Consider the following 15,092-nt stretch of genomic DNA (forward strand, 5'->3'; position numbering starts at 1 on the left):
AAGCTCCTTCTTTTTCATTTTTTCCCCGCTTTGTCGTGCTCATATGCACTTCCTGGTAGTACAGTGGTGGCGGCAGTGCCGCGTCGACGCGCTGAATATGCGCATCGGCAAGGCCCTTGGCCAAGAGCGCTTCCGGTCTCCACTGGCGCGGTTCCGCTCTGCCACTGGAAGGGCAGCCGGCGGCCGGAAGTGGAGCGTGCACGCGGCACGTATGACCCGCTATGCGCTCGCCCGCCGGGGATGTGCCCGGGCACAGCCCAGAGAGAACCCGTGCGGTGGCTCTCTGTACCCGTTACCTGCGAGCACTGCACGGGCAGGGCCACGTCTCGCGGAAGCGCTAATCGCCCACTGAAAACGTGCGTCAGAGGCAATGACGCTGTACTTAGCGCTTCAGCGATGTTTAATTTAGACGTGCTGCGCAGAGGACGAGACCGAGCAGACGCACACACACGCTGCGCTGGCTTACAAGAAATGCATTGCAAGTCAGTTACTTGCCGCGGTGGCTTAGTCACTATGGCGTTGGGCTGCTAAACACGTGGTCGCGCGTTCGAATCCCGGCCTTGACGGCTGCATTTCCGTGGGAGGCGAAATGCGAAGGCGCTCGCGTACTTGGATTTATATCCGGAGTGGTTCCTTTACTGTCTGAGCTAACCCGGAAGCTAGTAAGTTGAAGAGCGAGGCCGAATTAACGTGTAAGTAGGATGGAGAAATGTACGAGTTGGTGTCTAAACGAGCGAGTATTAACAATACATGCGTGAGCGGGTGGGTAAAGTACAAGCAGTCAGCTGTTTAGCATAAACTCATTACGAATTACAGATTTAGGTATTTTGACATGTTCATTGAGAATGACAATTCGTAACGCAGATCACTTCATGAAGCTGTAATCCTGGCGTTGTCTCTATGGTCAGCAGATGGTGGCGCGTAACTGGGACTCATAAAAGCTGTTTTGTGTCAAATCTTCGTTAATAGAAGTATATTCGGCGAAACCTGAGACCGCTGAGGTTCTTTAATCAACGAAAATTGTCTAATCATCATCTAATAATACGCTTAGGACAGTCATTGCAATTTGGAGGTTGAAGACAGATCCCAAAGCGTGTAACATATGAATATACAGGATTCCTGTGACCGGTTTTACTGCTGTAGCAGTTAGACGGTGCAAGCTGAGTTTGTCATGTTCATTCGACCTTGCAAGCCGTCGTCGTCGTCGTCGTCGTGAAGCTCCTCGTTCTTGCCACATGGCAAAGAAAAAAAGAACTTGGTGCGTCCCTGGGTATCGAGACTTCTTTCTCGAAGTAGACGCAGAGAGCGGTAAAGCGAGTCCGGGAAGCACCGGAGCATTAGCTAGCAGTTGCTGTAAGGTAACGGTTGTGTGATGCAAATGCGAACGACGAGTCGGCGCGCCGCATTCTCCACGGGACGCACCAGTGACATCCTTTGCAGGCCTCGCAGCACGCACGGTGCTGTGCGGAATGAACAGAAACAAGGATGGCCCGCCCATTCACTCGTAAACGGCGCGAAGGAACGGTCGCTCTTAACGAGACCTCGGAAGGAGTGGTCCCTCGGATGGGAGGACGCCGCGGACGACCGTTAATGGTAGTTGTCTTTGCAAGGGAAACCACTGAAGACCAAACCACACGCGGACACGCAAGAGAGCGAGGGAGTGTGTGCGCGCGCTGTTGGCGTTCTTGAAGAAGATGCGCTGTAGCTGCAATGCAACTGTGCCGCGTGATTCAGAAGCGAAAGCGGGCTTGCCTTTTTACCCCGCACCGTTCCTCTCTCTCTCCGACCTCTGCTTTCGCTGGAGCTCGGCCTTCAGGTTGTCTTCGGCTCGTCCTGTTCACGTTTGTGTTGTTCTTCTCGTAACGCATTACGAGCAGCCTCTTCGCTTTCGCTAAAGACACTGTCGAAGCTGTTGGCGTGTGGCGTACCTTAGGTTCCTCTTGTTCGCTCGCGCACTTTTGTTTCCTACATCTATTGTGTACAGTAAATGGCACGGCGAAGCAGTTAAAGGGGAGTTCCGCAACGGTTTTCGTGCGCCGGTGAAGGCCGACGTGGTCGATATCAAATGTAAATTGTGTGGCGCAATGCTCCCTCCTAGTTTTTTTCTTCATTCGTGATATTTTGTGAGGTCCAACATGACTATAGAGATAAGGAAGGTACTAAATTTAACACCAAGCAACACACGCCCCATTTTTGCGTGCTGCAGAATTTTATTGAAGCGAATGGTGCTAATACAAACGTGTGGAGGGAAAAGCGAGAATATAACGGTGAAAAAGAACTGACTGCAAGAAAGCGATGAAAAACACAATGTGATATTCAGGCCTTCATAATAAGAACCTATGTTTGTCAACCTTCACCCTTTGTTCCGTGTTGCGCTGTGTTACATACGACGCACGTTCCTCACAGCTGCCAATAAAAAAATAAAACAAGATAAGCTCTAGCTTCAGCAGCGCCGCATGGTTTCCGCAAGGATATTACAGACGCGTAGACACCTACAGGCCAGCACACACACACACACACGATGTCGTGCTGATCACGTGATTGGCGAAAGCGCGCGCACGCTCCGCAGTTTTGGACGTGCACCGCGTCGACGGCGGCGACGTGCCCTCTTTATTTTCGCAACGCTGTGCCCCCCCCCTGCAGGCGGCTATTAGAAACGGCTTTGACCCCATCGCCGGCGGGACGTCGTCGTCGTCGGCGCAGCGGCGATCGTTTGAGCGAGGCAGCCCGCATCGTCGTCTCTGGGCGGCCGCAGCTCGGCGGGGGTCACTTGGCGTCACGCTGGGGCCGCCGAGACGCTGTATGCGCTGCAGGGGCAGCCAGCAGCGGATCTACAGCGCCTCACGCGGAGCGGACGTCCGCCCGCAGTCGCACATTCGCGAGGCGAAAGGCGTGACGGCTGGAACGTGCCGGCTCTCGGAGGCCCAGCGGCTTCGCGTCGCGGCTTTGCCACGTGTGCACTCCAATGAGTTCGTTCGAGCGTAAAAGTTCCGATCGCCTGCCAACTTTTGAGTTGCGCCACATTTCCACTCCGACGATGGTTAAGAGCCGAAAGACTCGCTCCTTCCGTCCGCGCGTTTCGTTATCCGTTGTCGTCGGTCCGCCGTCGTTGCCACTGTGACGTCGTCACCTTCGTTGTCGTGACGTCATCGCCGTCATGCGCCACAGTAGTAGTCGTCATCGTGACGTTATCTTTGCGTTGTATAGTGCCGCCGTTATCGTTGCGTACATCTGAGGCAGCTGGCGCCTGATTGCGTGAGATTTGCAAAAAAAAAAAAATATACGTTGGGAGCGTTGGAGGTATAGTCGGGGCAATTTGTTGTGTTTCCGTCTGGCCTGTTAATCATCAACCACATCCAACTTTTTTTCCCGATGTTTTCTCTACGCGTTCCGCGCTGCGAAGACATTCTCAATTTTTTTGTGAGAGACGCCGGTCTCAGCTAGGTGCTTTAATATTGTCTATTGTGTTATGTGTGTTAAGTGTCGTACGTCCTGTTTGTGTCATTTCATTTATCACCGAATTCATATGGACTAGTGTGCTAGGCCTGCCGTCAGGCAAACCTCACAACTTTGTTTCGTTAAACTATCTCACTCTCTCATTCATTCATTCATTCATTCATTCATTCATTCATTCAAATGGAAGCTAAGCGATCACACCTCGATGCTATCTCGGCTGGAAGTGTTCTCTGTGGTCGCGTATTAAGATCATACACCAAATGGTGCGTATGGTGCGTAGGTGCGTATTGTAGCGTTATCTGGAGTCCAAATGGAGAGTTGGAAAGCAGCATGCAGCCAGCTTTCTGCTTAAATGAGACAAACAGCATGGTTATCACACGGCAAAAAGCATACGCGCTGCCGCCGAGACAGGCCACGTCAAAAATGCGACCAAAACTCTTTGAGCGTCTTTCGCCATTCTGGTTACCTATCATTAGGCGCTTGTCTTGTCTTTAATCCTTTGTGTTTCACGTTGCTTACGGGGAGCCTAGTGGAATGACTTAAACCCAACCCAAGCATAAACTTGCCCTAGAAGAAATATCTTTGATTAACTTGTCCACAAAAAAACTATGCATATATATAAAATTATGTTGAGCATAAGGTTTGTTGGCCACTGACTTTCTCTTAATACAACACAGGAGTTCTCAAATAAAAGTTCTTGCGGCATAAGAAATTCAAAGCCTAAATGACTGGTTATTTCCCGGACCACACAGTAGAGAAAACAAAACTTGGCAATTTTTAAAAAGAAGAAATAAAGATCGGGTAGTAAGAAAAGCGGTGTCTGACTGTTATAACGTCATAGCTGATAAAATTTGAGTTAGTTCTGAATGAAAAGCACTTTGTTGCGCTGAAGAAACGCTGCGAACTAGGCATGCCAAAAATTGAACCTTACAGATCAGTAATGAAACTGAAACTTTCCGAACGAACCCATGCTAACGCATAGAAGCTCATGTACTATATCCGTGACTTCCGCGGTGATTGAGCGATTGCAGCGCCTCATTATCCCCTAGTGGTCTTAGTACGAAACACCAGAGGAAGCACCTTCTCGAAAGCGGCAGTGTTTTTGTTTTGTTCTGTTTTCATATAAACACAAAGGAAAGGGGGAAAATAATCGTTCAGCTGCAAACGCTTCGTACGCAACAGGTGGCTCAACTCGGGGCAATGCACCACAGCTGTGCGGGGCACAGTTTGTAAATAGATCAGTCGAAAAAGATTAAAACTGTTTATGTTTTATATATATTTGATATCCTTGTCATAGAAAACAACCGCTGCTATTAATCCTCATTTACCGTATAATATGTCGTCCAGGAGGCATCTTACTTTAGCGTTGTTGGCTTTCTATTTCGGCCTGACCCCTTCCTCTACGTTTTATTGCTGAAAGCTTCAACTCTGTAATAGAGAAATAATGATCATGAAGAAGGAGCAGCAACAAGCATTTGAACAGGTGACGCCGTAGACAACATAAACAGGAAACAGAAGTGCCTTATAAAGCGAAACACTGAGGACGCAACCCACTTCCCTCTCCATACTGGCTTTCGCTTTCTCTCTTCTCCGTATTTAATGTTTGGTTGATGTAAAGCGAAACTGATTGCTCCATTATCTCTTGTACATTGTTTGATGAAGCATATCTTTGTTAACCTCATTCAATTCGACCGTTTGTTCGTTGTTACCTCTTTCCCTTTCTTTGAGTTTAATTGTTGAGACGTTCGTTCCGCAAGCCATGAGTGGGGGCTGAAAGAATAGACAACAAACAGACTGACGGGCAGACGACAGGAAAGCATAGCGAAGGGATGGACAGGCGATGCCGACTCACTTCCACCTATCCAGTCACTCCCTCGCCCTCGTTCTTCTTCCTCGCTCTCCCACCGGTGTGCTCTGAGGCGTGAGCTCTTTCACTTTCCTCTGCGATGGGTCGCAGCGATTCCACTGAGCGTGGTGGACGCCCGGCTCTGTCGTTATTGTTATATCTTCCGTGCCCTGCGGCCTCCTTTCCACTCGTCACGACCGGTTGGCCCGCCACAACCTGATGCAGGCCTCCTCCTAAGCCCCCCCGTGCCAAGCGAGCAGTGCCACGCGATGCTGCTTTCCGGGCGAGCCGACTCACTGCCTGGATAGCCGCCGCTGGCATGTGTGTGTATCCCCGAGGCGTGTAACCCCTCGCTCTTTTCTGTGTGTCGTGTATGGCCCCGCGGCAGTACGAATTGTGCCGTAGCGCTGCGTCGAACGCGCACGCGTCTTCGTGAAGCCCTGTGGACGTGTGCGTTTGTATAGAGCGGATTGTGCGACTTCTACTCCTTCGGTGCCTTGCGTATCTCCCACCGAGTTCGCAGTATCGCGGTCTGTGCCGTATATAGTGTTACCGAGTCGAAACACGTATCACTGGATTGCGAAAAGGATTGCGCGTTTGCTCCAAGCTCCAAGGCGACCGCGACGCGTCGATGGCCGCAGTGATATCGGATCTTCACTTTTACGTGCGTCCCGATTTTTCGGCTGTTCCGTGAACACCGCGGTCCCTGATCTCGCGCAGCATCACTTCGGTGGACTGTGCCTGAGTGTGACGTCGATGCTACGTGAGCCGTTCGGAGTTTAGTGATGTGTGAGGAATGTGGCTGTGGCTTGTAAAGCGAAGTATACGGTAGTCCGTTCATGAGGAGTGCCACAGTAGCCCGCCTCCCATCTTGACGTCTACTCATCTGTTTCTATTGTTGTCTGGAGTGAGGTTACAAGTGTCTCTTCGTCAACGAGCATTTTCACCCCATTATGTGAGGAGCTTGGGAAGGGTCCTCGTTACTGTTGTCAGCTTACGGCAACCTACGACAGCGTTGTCGCGATTGACAAGACGAAGCGTCGTGCGCTTGACTTTCAAAACAGAAGCGAAGTTGTATTTTTGAAGCTATCCAGTAACCCGTTCTATTTCGACAGTTCGTGCTGTCGATGCAGTCACTTTCGCCGGAAAGTAAAATCTTCGTTAAGAGACGTGCCTTCGCGAAGCTACGAGCTTTCCTTCGAGTGAGTCCTACAAGCAAATAGTCAACTGTCCTTCCACTCTTCCACAATCTCCGTTGGATTATACGCCTGACAAGGTGCGTCTAAATACAAGCGATACCGCCAAGGACCTCAACGATCGGATATCCTCCCCGACGTGTTGTTTTCGCTGAGTAATTTGCGTGTCCGCCAACGAACGAGGCGGTGACCGTTTGTCGAAAAAGTGTCCTCGGGTGTGCGTCCTCTGCAATACCCGTGAGGGTTTGGTGTCATAGTAGGAAGGAAAAAAGAAACTAAAGAAGATGGAGATGTGTCTACGTGTCATTCACAAACGTGAGTATGCTATATTAACTTCTCATACGCCTGTGTTGCAGGGGCAAACAGCCTGCGGAGAACGTAATGTCTGTCGCGCAGGACTCCCGGAATGAGATTTATTGAGCATCTGGAGAAACGGCGTATGTAGCCAAACGGATCGGAATGTCTGAATACCGCCCATGTACATTCGTTTAGGTGAACTCAGGTTTGTGCCTGAAGCCCAAGAAAGGAATTGAACCTTTCCTTTGCGATGAATTTAGCTGTCATCCACTCACAACTACTAGATTCGTGCCTGCTCTCGTTAATATGTCGGTTTAGTGTTTGATTCACCGATGTTCTCGCAGCAGAACAGATGTTTCTTACTGTTAAAGAAAAAAAAACACCTGAACCAGTAAGAGAGTTCTTCAACTTCAAGACTTACGTTCTGTAGCACCATTCCTATCTCTATTTTATATTTCCTTTCTTCTTCTTTCTTTCGCTCTTCTTTTCTTTTTAGTTTTTCAGCGTTACGCTGCTCTACATTGAAAGGAGACTCCCTCTCATGAACCGACGCCCACTTCTGTGATTAAACAGAAGTCGTTTGTTTAAGCAGAGTTTTTGTTTTTGCTGGAAAGGAAGTGAGCTCGACTCATCGTCAGACGCAATGTTTATGTTTGCTAACACCACGAACCCGATGCTTACGTGTGAGCTAGGTGCAACCGTGATCAGTTTTTTTTGCCCTACTCTCTGTCTGTCTGTCTCTATGTGTGGATGCCTCCGCATTTGCTTCTTATTCATTGTGACAATACGAACAAGTGAAGTGAACGATAAATATGGACAGTAGGTCAAACATTGGACAGATAACGCAACACTTGGCAACCCTATCACGTTCGCAGCCTGCGATCAAGCGAACACACCGGGCTGCACGTCAGACGTTCTACGCGCCGCAGAACGTGACCTCGTTACGCTTGTAAAATACGGAAGCGTCTTGTTTGTTCCCGAGCACAGCAATATGAAAGACACAACTCAAGCCTGTGGCGTACACCTTACAGGCGATGCATCCAGTAGTCGGCCGATACGTCCATAGAATGTGCGACCTTCGCACGATCGTCCCTCGGGTTTGACAAATGGCGGCGACGTCCTTTTTTGCTTCGGAATGGCGCTTACATTACTGGGGAACCACTCAATTTATTCCCTGCAGAGTCGCAGCTCCTTCGGCTGAGCAGTAAGCCCGTATGTGCTCTACCGAGAGAAACAACATGGTCGTCGCGCGCCCTCTGTATGTTGATGTATAACTGCTTGGGGGCATTGAACGTGCAAGATTATGATTCTTATTGCATGTTATATTCAGCTGAAGCTATGAAAACACGCGGCAGCAACTCGGAATATTCTGGTCTTCAGTTGGTGCTTCACCTCTTCACTGACCTCAGTTTGCAGTCCCTGATAAATTGGCAATCGTCCACTATCACTACAAAAATTTACGGCCCATTATTCGTACACGAACATCGCGAAGACGGCTACATCTTCGTTGAACTTCCTGCATTATGTTTTTTCTTTCTTTCTTTTTTTGTATCGCCCACTGAAGGCTAGCTAACAAGAAATTCCCCTGCTTAACCTCCCTATTTTCTATACATTCTTTCTCCCTGATTTTCCTCTCATTAAAGCATCTTCTCTTTCTCCTTCTCTTAAAGGCTTACCTCAAGAACGTTTATTGGATCTATTGAACTATATATAGAAACTTCACAGGTGTTTTGCTACTGTGCCTATAGAATTGCTAACCCGCCGTGGTTGCTCAGTGGCTATGGTGTTGGGCTGCTGAGCACGAGGTCGCGGGATCGAATCCCGGCCATGGAGGCCGCATTTCGATGGGGGCGAAATGCGAAAACACCCGTGTACTTAGATTTAGGTGCATGTTAAAGAACCCCAGGTGGTCGAAATTTCCGGAGTCCTCCACTACGGCGTGCCTCATAATCAGAAAGTGGTTTTGGCACCTAAAACCCCATAATTTTTTTTTTTTTTTTAGAATTGCTAAAGACATGCAGTGGAACATGACGCCACGCTTCTTTATCGGCGAATTAGTTTCGCAAGCAATCTCTTTCGAAACACGCCGACCATAATTGGACCAAAGGAAATGTAGACTTGTTAAGCTATCTGGCTGTAGTCCTTAAATTCTCAAATAAATGGGCCGCTAAGCACGTAAGCAGTATACTTAATAATCACGTTAACATATACAGTTACCGCACAGAGCGAAAACAATCGGGGCTAGCAGTTGTTTCAATTAAAGACATCAGGCCCACCCACTTGAAAATGGGAAGAAAAAAAAAAAAGAGAAGCCGAGGAGGAAGGCGCACCACAACGCATCACATCGAACGCAGAGCACGAACATTACAGAATAGATTAGTACACCCGTGGTTGAGAATAATTCTAGCACAGCTCTCCGAGCCTCGTACCAAGTTTAAGCACGACAGTTAGAAAAAAAAAAAAAGTCATTGAGCGCAGTTCAAGAAAGGTCATGTTGCTGAAACTTACTCACCACCACAAAGCGACAATTGTTGGTAAGTTATAGACATTCTAAAAGCAAGTGCTCAAGCGTTTCGCTCTAGCGCCCAGGAGCCGGGCGCGAAAGGCTGTACGTCAAAATGTATACACGATTTGCATACGGCATGTGCAAATCCCTCTTGTTTTTCTTTTTCGTTGTTGATAGTTCGCCCGTTTGTTAGACGAACTGCGCATTTCTTGTCAGGTTACGGGACATCAGGAGAAATCACTTCTTTCGGGGAGTAGAAGCACAGTGCAGAAATACAGCTGACCGCGATGACCGCGATCGCAGAGAGATTAGTTTAGCATCGCTTGGAGCGACGACGCGTGAGGTATCGAGAGCGCATGTCAAGTCGTGCGGGCAGTCTCGTAAAGTAGAGCTCGCCGGTGGCGCCACAGGTCACCGTTGTGAGCGCCGCGAAGTAATTTGTTGTGTCGATCCGGTAATCCACGGCTTATCCAAGGACGCTTCTGAGCCTCCTATATGCTGACTCTCGGCATTTGACCGTATGAGGGCGACAGCATATCGATAAGTCGAGGATGCGGTTTCTCGTGTTAGCCTGAATTGAATGCAAAGCTCTCCCCGCTGGAACAGCGCTGTGATGCGTCTATGTTGGGAAGTGTTCCCGCCTTATTGGCTTTCGCAAGTCACTCCGTTGAGCGCTTCTTTGCGCTCAACGAAAATCTCCGGCCTAATCTTGGCGTTCGTCGGCTTTGTAGTTACCAGGCTAAATTTGATAAACGTTGGATTCTAACGTCCTGTAACAGCAAGTGAGGGACCCCGTCGGGGAGGGCTCCAAATTAATTTCGACCATCTGGGCTTGTGTGACGTGCACACAAAATACGGTAAACGAGCACTTCTGCATTCCACCTCGGTCGGACGGCCGGGAGTCGAACTAGCGTCATCGTGCTAAGAAGTACACCACCATAGCCGCTGAGCCACCTCGGCCACTGTCAACAGCTAACTACGCCTTCCAAAGGTCGCGCTCTGCGAGTATACCTGGTATGTGTTAGTGTGCTAGCTGCAAGTGCAATTTCCCTAACCTTATCTCTCATATGATACCTCGCCGCCTATTTGTTATTGATGCTAACCGGCTTACTCGAAAAAGATTTCCAGCTATCTCTTCTGTGCGTCACCACAAATCGCATTTGTTCTAATGTCCAAACTGTTCGCGTTCGGCTTTAGAAACGTCACAAATTTTCTTTCAAGGGCTTTAGCTGAACTCAAAGGGTCGGTTGCCTGGGTGGGAGCTACATTTTAAACCGCCATAAATTCTGTTCTTCGCAGTTGCCTTGAGCGACCGCAGTGACAACGGAACCAAGCGATTGCGTATATCAATTCAATTTCCAATGAAGAAAGCCGCTATCACATATATAGTGTTTTTACCTGTTCGCTGTGTGCGCTCTGCTGCCTTCTGTACAGTGCTGTATTCGTGTGTTGCTTAGCTTCACAGATAAAAGTGAAGCCTCATTCATTTTTATGGTGTAAGGGTGCCCATATTTCTTCATTAACGTTAGCTTCAAGATTCCAGTCTCTGACTTCACGTTCGTGAACGTCCCTTCTTTCGTTTGTGCAATTTTCAAGAGATTTCAACGGCCTCGGCTTTAGTATGTATGCTTCTGCTATATTTACACCTCTCCCTGACGCTACTGCGCTTTGTCCATGCACGGTTTATTTCAAAAGCTGCTGTGACTTCTTCGTGCGTCGGCCTTGCAAGACGCTTTCTTGCTTCTTTTTCGAGCTAACGGGAAAACCGTGCCATCATTTGCATAAAGCAAGCCTCCGCTCCTTCGCATTGAGCCAGAGGTTGCGTGCGGCCTCCGACTGATGTAGCCACGAAAAGAAACGTTGTAGAAAAAAAAAATCTGACAGGGATATGCAACCTGCGGCCACCCAGAAGGCAATGCGCTACATATTTTACTCTACGGGGACTTTACTTGCAATCGTCCTTGCGGAACGCGAGGAAAAACGCGAAAAACCAGTTTGCATGTATATGCGAAGCGAAACGCAGTTTTGCTCATACGCGTCCCATACCAGTCGCGCAGTCGTGGTCGACGCACGCGATGTGCTAAGCCACTTGGTAAGGCACGCCAACAACCCACTGTGGTGGCAGCTATGGCGTAGCCCTGCTGTGCTCGAGGTCGCCGGTTTGATCCCTACCGCGGTGGCAGCGTTTCGATGGGGACAAAATTCAAGAAGCACTCGTGTGTAGAGTCCCACACTATGGCGTGTCTCGTAACGTGATCGCAGTTTTGGAACGTAAAACCCAACAATTTAAGCTTTTTGTTTCCTATTCTTGCTTATCTTCTGCCTTTTGTTATTATCCTTTCGAAGCCCGCTGCACGAAAGGAATAATCGAACGTGTAGCGCGTATATTTTGCAACTTGTGTCATCTTGTGCTCCGTAAAGCCGGCGACACTACTTATGCAAGCGAGGAGATGCAAATAATGAGAACAAGGACGTTGAGCAATTGCTGAGGCATCTGCCAGAGTCGATGCGCTTGGTTCTATGCGGTCTCCAGACTCCGGCCGCTAAAAGCGCCGTGCAGGTGCTCGCCGTACTGCAACCGCTCATGGCAGCTCTTCAAGTACTGTGAAGCCTTTCTTGGCGCCCTTTTTTATAGACTCGAATTTGAATTAGTGACTCCAGCCAAGACCTAGATCCGGGTGGCTTCCTGGATGACATTTCCGAGTTACATTCTTGAACTATCTTGATAATCAATGAACGGCTGAACTTGCCTTCGCCGTTGTGCATCCCTTGTCTATGTCATCATCACATTTTAACGTCCCTCTTCCCCCTTCCCCTGGGTAGAGTAGCAGACTATAAAAAGAGCGCGGTCGTTCAGCCGACCTCATTGCCTTCCTTCCAATAACTCATATATATATCACTTGTGCTCCATCTTCCTTTCGCGCTGCTGTGTACCCTGCTTTGGTAAGCAGTATACGGACTCCTAAAAGACTAGCCATGACGGACGCGCGGTTCAGTACGGCGTGTTGTGAGCACCCTTGACGCGACCTCGGCGGCCTTCATTTCCATTTGCGCGCAGCACGCAGTGCGACGAAACGAACGAGGCCCGAAACCCAGAGCTACTAAGGAAAAGGATGTTTTGACCTCAGAAGTCCTCGGATTTTTCACGCTTTCGCCCCTTTCCGTGCTTCCGGCATTCGCCTGGGCTTTCTCTTTTTTTTTTGCCTTTTTTTTAAGCTATTGTGATTCTCCATCCGGTGTTTCCTCTTTTTCTTTTTCCGTTGCAATTTCGAGACCGGTGGTCAATGTGTCGTCGGCTGACCCCGGCGGTCACAGGGAAGATGAATAGAAGCTCGTTGCGGTGGTCCCCATCCCAAAGTGGAAGCAGTCGTCTCTGTGATTTACTACAACAAGCGAAGAATAAGAAGAAATGCAGATCCTTCACACTGCATTGCGAGAGCCATGTGTTGAGGCAACAACAGCCTGTGGTCTTCTACCACTTCCGAACACCCTGCTTTAATGCTGCCTTGGGGTGCCTTCGGCAACCTTTGTCCGACGAAAGGCTTTCTGACTCGTCTTTGGGGCATCATTGGTAGATTTTTTTGGCAATCGTAGGATGCCATCGGCCCTGAGCGCACGCTATAAATAAGTTCTCCATTTCGTTTCTTACCATTGTGGGCAGGCTACTGATCCTTACATATGGCAATTGTTGGTGTTGTCTCGTGGAACAAGGGCCATAAAGCCAAAGTACGCCAGGAACTTGCTTCAAGTCTTCGACGGAGCCCGTGTTTCGTCCCGATTCCTCTGTAGTCAACTTTCATTGGAGATAATACTTACAATACTGGGTAGTAAACGGCACGTAGCTTCAGCGTGCAATTAATGTTTAGTTTGAAAAATAACATTTACACGCGTTCCCGCTAGCAGATACCCATCTGACGAACCTATTCTAGTTACCGTAAGAACGAGTAAAGCGTACGTAAAACACTAAAAATCCGGCCAATGAACGCATTTGTATGCTTTATGGCCGTCAAAATCGACATCTCGCATTGTTGCCGTGTAGCAACGGTATTACTGAAGCTCGTTTTGGGAGATATAAAAATGTTGTTTATTATCCTTACGCGGTGAAACGTATGTTAGACGACAAAAGTAAATACGGAAAGTGGACCCCAAGGGAAGCCACTTTGCTGGGACCTCTCATAATATTAACTAACAAGTAATCAGCACTGAAATAATAATCTTTATTTCCCATCAATACAGAAATTATGATAAAAGAGGTGGGAATAAAAGTGACAATCCGCTTGACGGAATTCAAACTCCCATAACAGCAGGCAGCAGCAGCAGGGTCGTGCAGTACAGAAATCGTTGGAAGCACATACGTGATAATATTTGTTCTGCAGTTGAACCAACGAAATTATTGAGCCAACGAAATTAAAATAACAACGAAAACTGCAACCCGAAATTCAATTTCGGAAGACAATAGAAAGCAATACATTATTACGTGACACTGTATTGGATTGCACAAAAATAAAAGAAATGCACGGATATAATACAGCAATTGCTGCGTTTCAATCATTTGTTAGTCGTACGTCAAAAGTTTCCACGACCACTGTGATGGGTTAACTATGGTACCTCGAATAAATTGTTAGAACATCGATGTTAAACCTTTTTTTCTGTTTATTTGTATGTTTTAACATTCATTATATGATCAATGGCTATCGTTCGTAAATCGAAGGTAACGCGTGAAGTGGGCTTTCCCCAATAAGCCTTCGTAATGCGGTAAAGCCAGCTTTGACGAAGGCTCTTCAGGGCGTGGCTCAAGCAACCATGAAACAACATAACAAACCACGTTGAGCTCTCACATACGGATAAGGGTTCACCTATCAGAGTACAATAAAAAAAAAAACATCTTATCAGGGGGCACGCTGACTTTTGTAAGCCGAAGGCATATTTTTCGTTAGCCACCGCGCGCCCTTGTTGTCATGTTAATTACCGCGTTATTTTTTATGCACTGTTTCAGTTCACCTACTGTACACTTCTTTATACAAACAAGCTCAGTAAAAAGTCTCGCTCTCGATCCGCTTCGCGGCAGCTTGGTTGTTTTGATCCGCATGCAATGCGCATAACTTTCACGTCCCCGTAATCACGGAGTGCTTAATTTTCTCGCCAACGATCCTCGTTTTCTCGCCAAGATCGGGACCAACGATTAAATGCGTTCGGGTGTTTTGGAGGGTCTCGGCGTGTTCCATGGTATGGCCACGTCCTTTACCCGCTTTCCGAGTCGTCGTTTCTATATTTCTTTGTCTGCTCTCACACTACACAAAAAATCCTGCACGCCGCTCGCTTTCCAGCAGTCGCCTTGTCTGCCAGGCACGTATTATGCTGCTTCTTACCACGCCCGTCAATAAATCCCACTGAATCCGCGGGAGGGGCAGTTGTGGTAGTTGCAAGAAACGCGCCTACACGCCCCGTCTCATTAATTGCGTGCAGTGGGCGATGCCTGTGGAGTTGGCACGAGCTGATCGGTGGTCCTACTGGACTACCAGCGGTGGGCGGCCGGGCGGCCGGTGACATAAGAACGGTCAAGCGAGGAACCACAACACTATTCATTTTTATTTCGCGACTGGGATTCCTATAGCTGTCACCACAAGCTGTATGCAGGTGCGATCGCATGACATTGGTTTGAAATCGTGGTACGCACATGATCTCGCTGTCGACACGTTAAAAAAGCTGCCCGCGCGTGAGAGCTGTTCGTAATTGACTGTTTTCATTGAAATATAGTAGTTATCTCTCAAGGTGACCTGGAGAGCACCTC

At 48.4% G+C, this 15,092-nt stretch overlaps 1 protein-coding gene across 13 annotated transcripts in view; it reads left to right on the top strand.

Annotated features, from left to right (window-relative positions):
* Window positions 1–15,092, top strand: part of LOC126539500 (uncharacterized) — a 184,970-nt gene that overhangs the window by 60,032 nt on the left and 109,846 nt on the right. The window contains exon 1 of one of the 13 annotated variants that reach the window (XM_055075440.2): window positions 6,271–6,813. The exons of the other annotated variants lie outside the window; for them this stretch is intronic. The gene's annotated coding sequence lies outside the window, so the exon portion shown is untranslated. Of the gene's footprint in view, window positions 1–6,270; window positions 6,814–15,092 lie in introns of those variants that run through there. 13 annotated transcript variants of the gene reach the window in all.

This window comes from Dermacentor andersoni, chromosome 11 (genome assembly GCF_023375885.2).
Source record: "Dermacentor andersoni chromosome 11, qqDerAnde1_hic_scaffold, whole genome shotgun sequence".
Lineage (NCBI taxonomy): Eukaryota > Metazoa > Arthropoda > Arachnida > Ixodida > Ixodidae > Dermacentor > Dermacentor andersoni.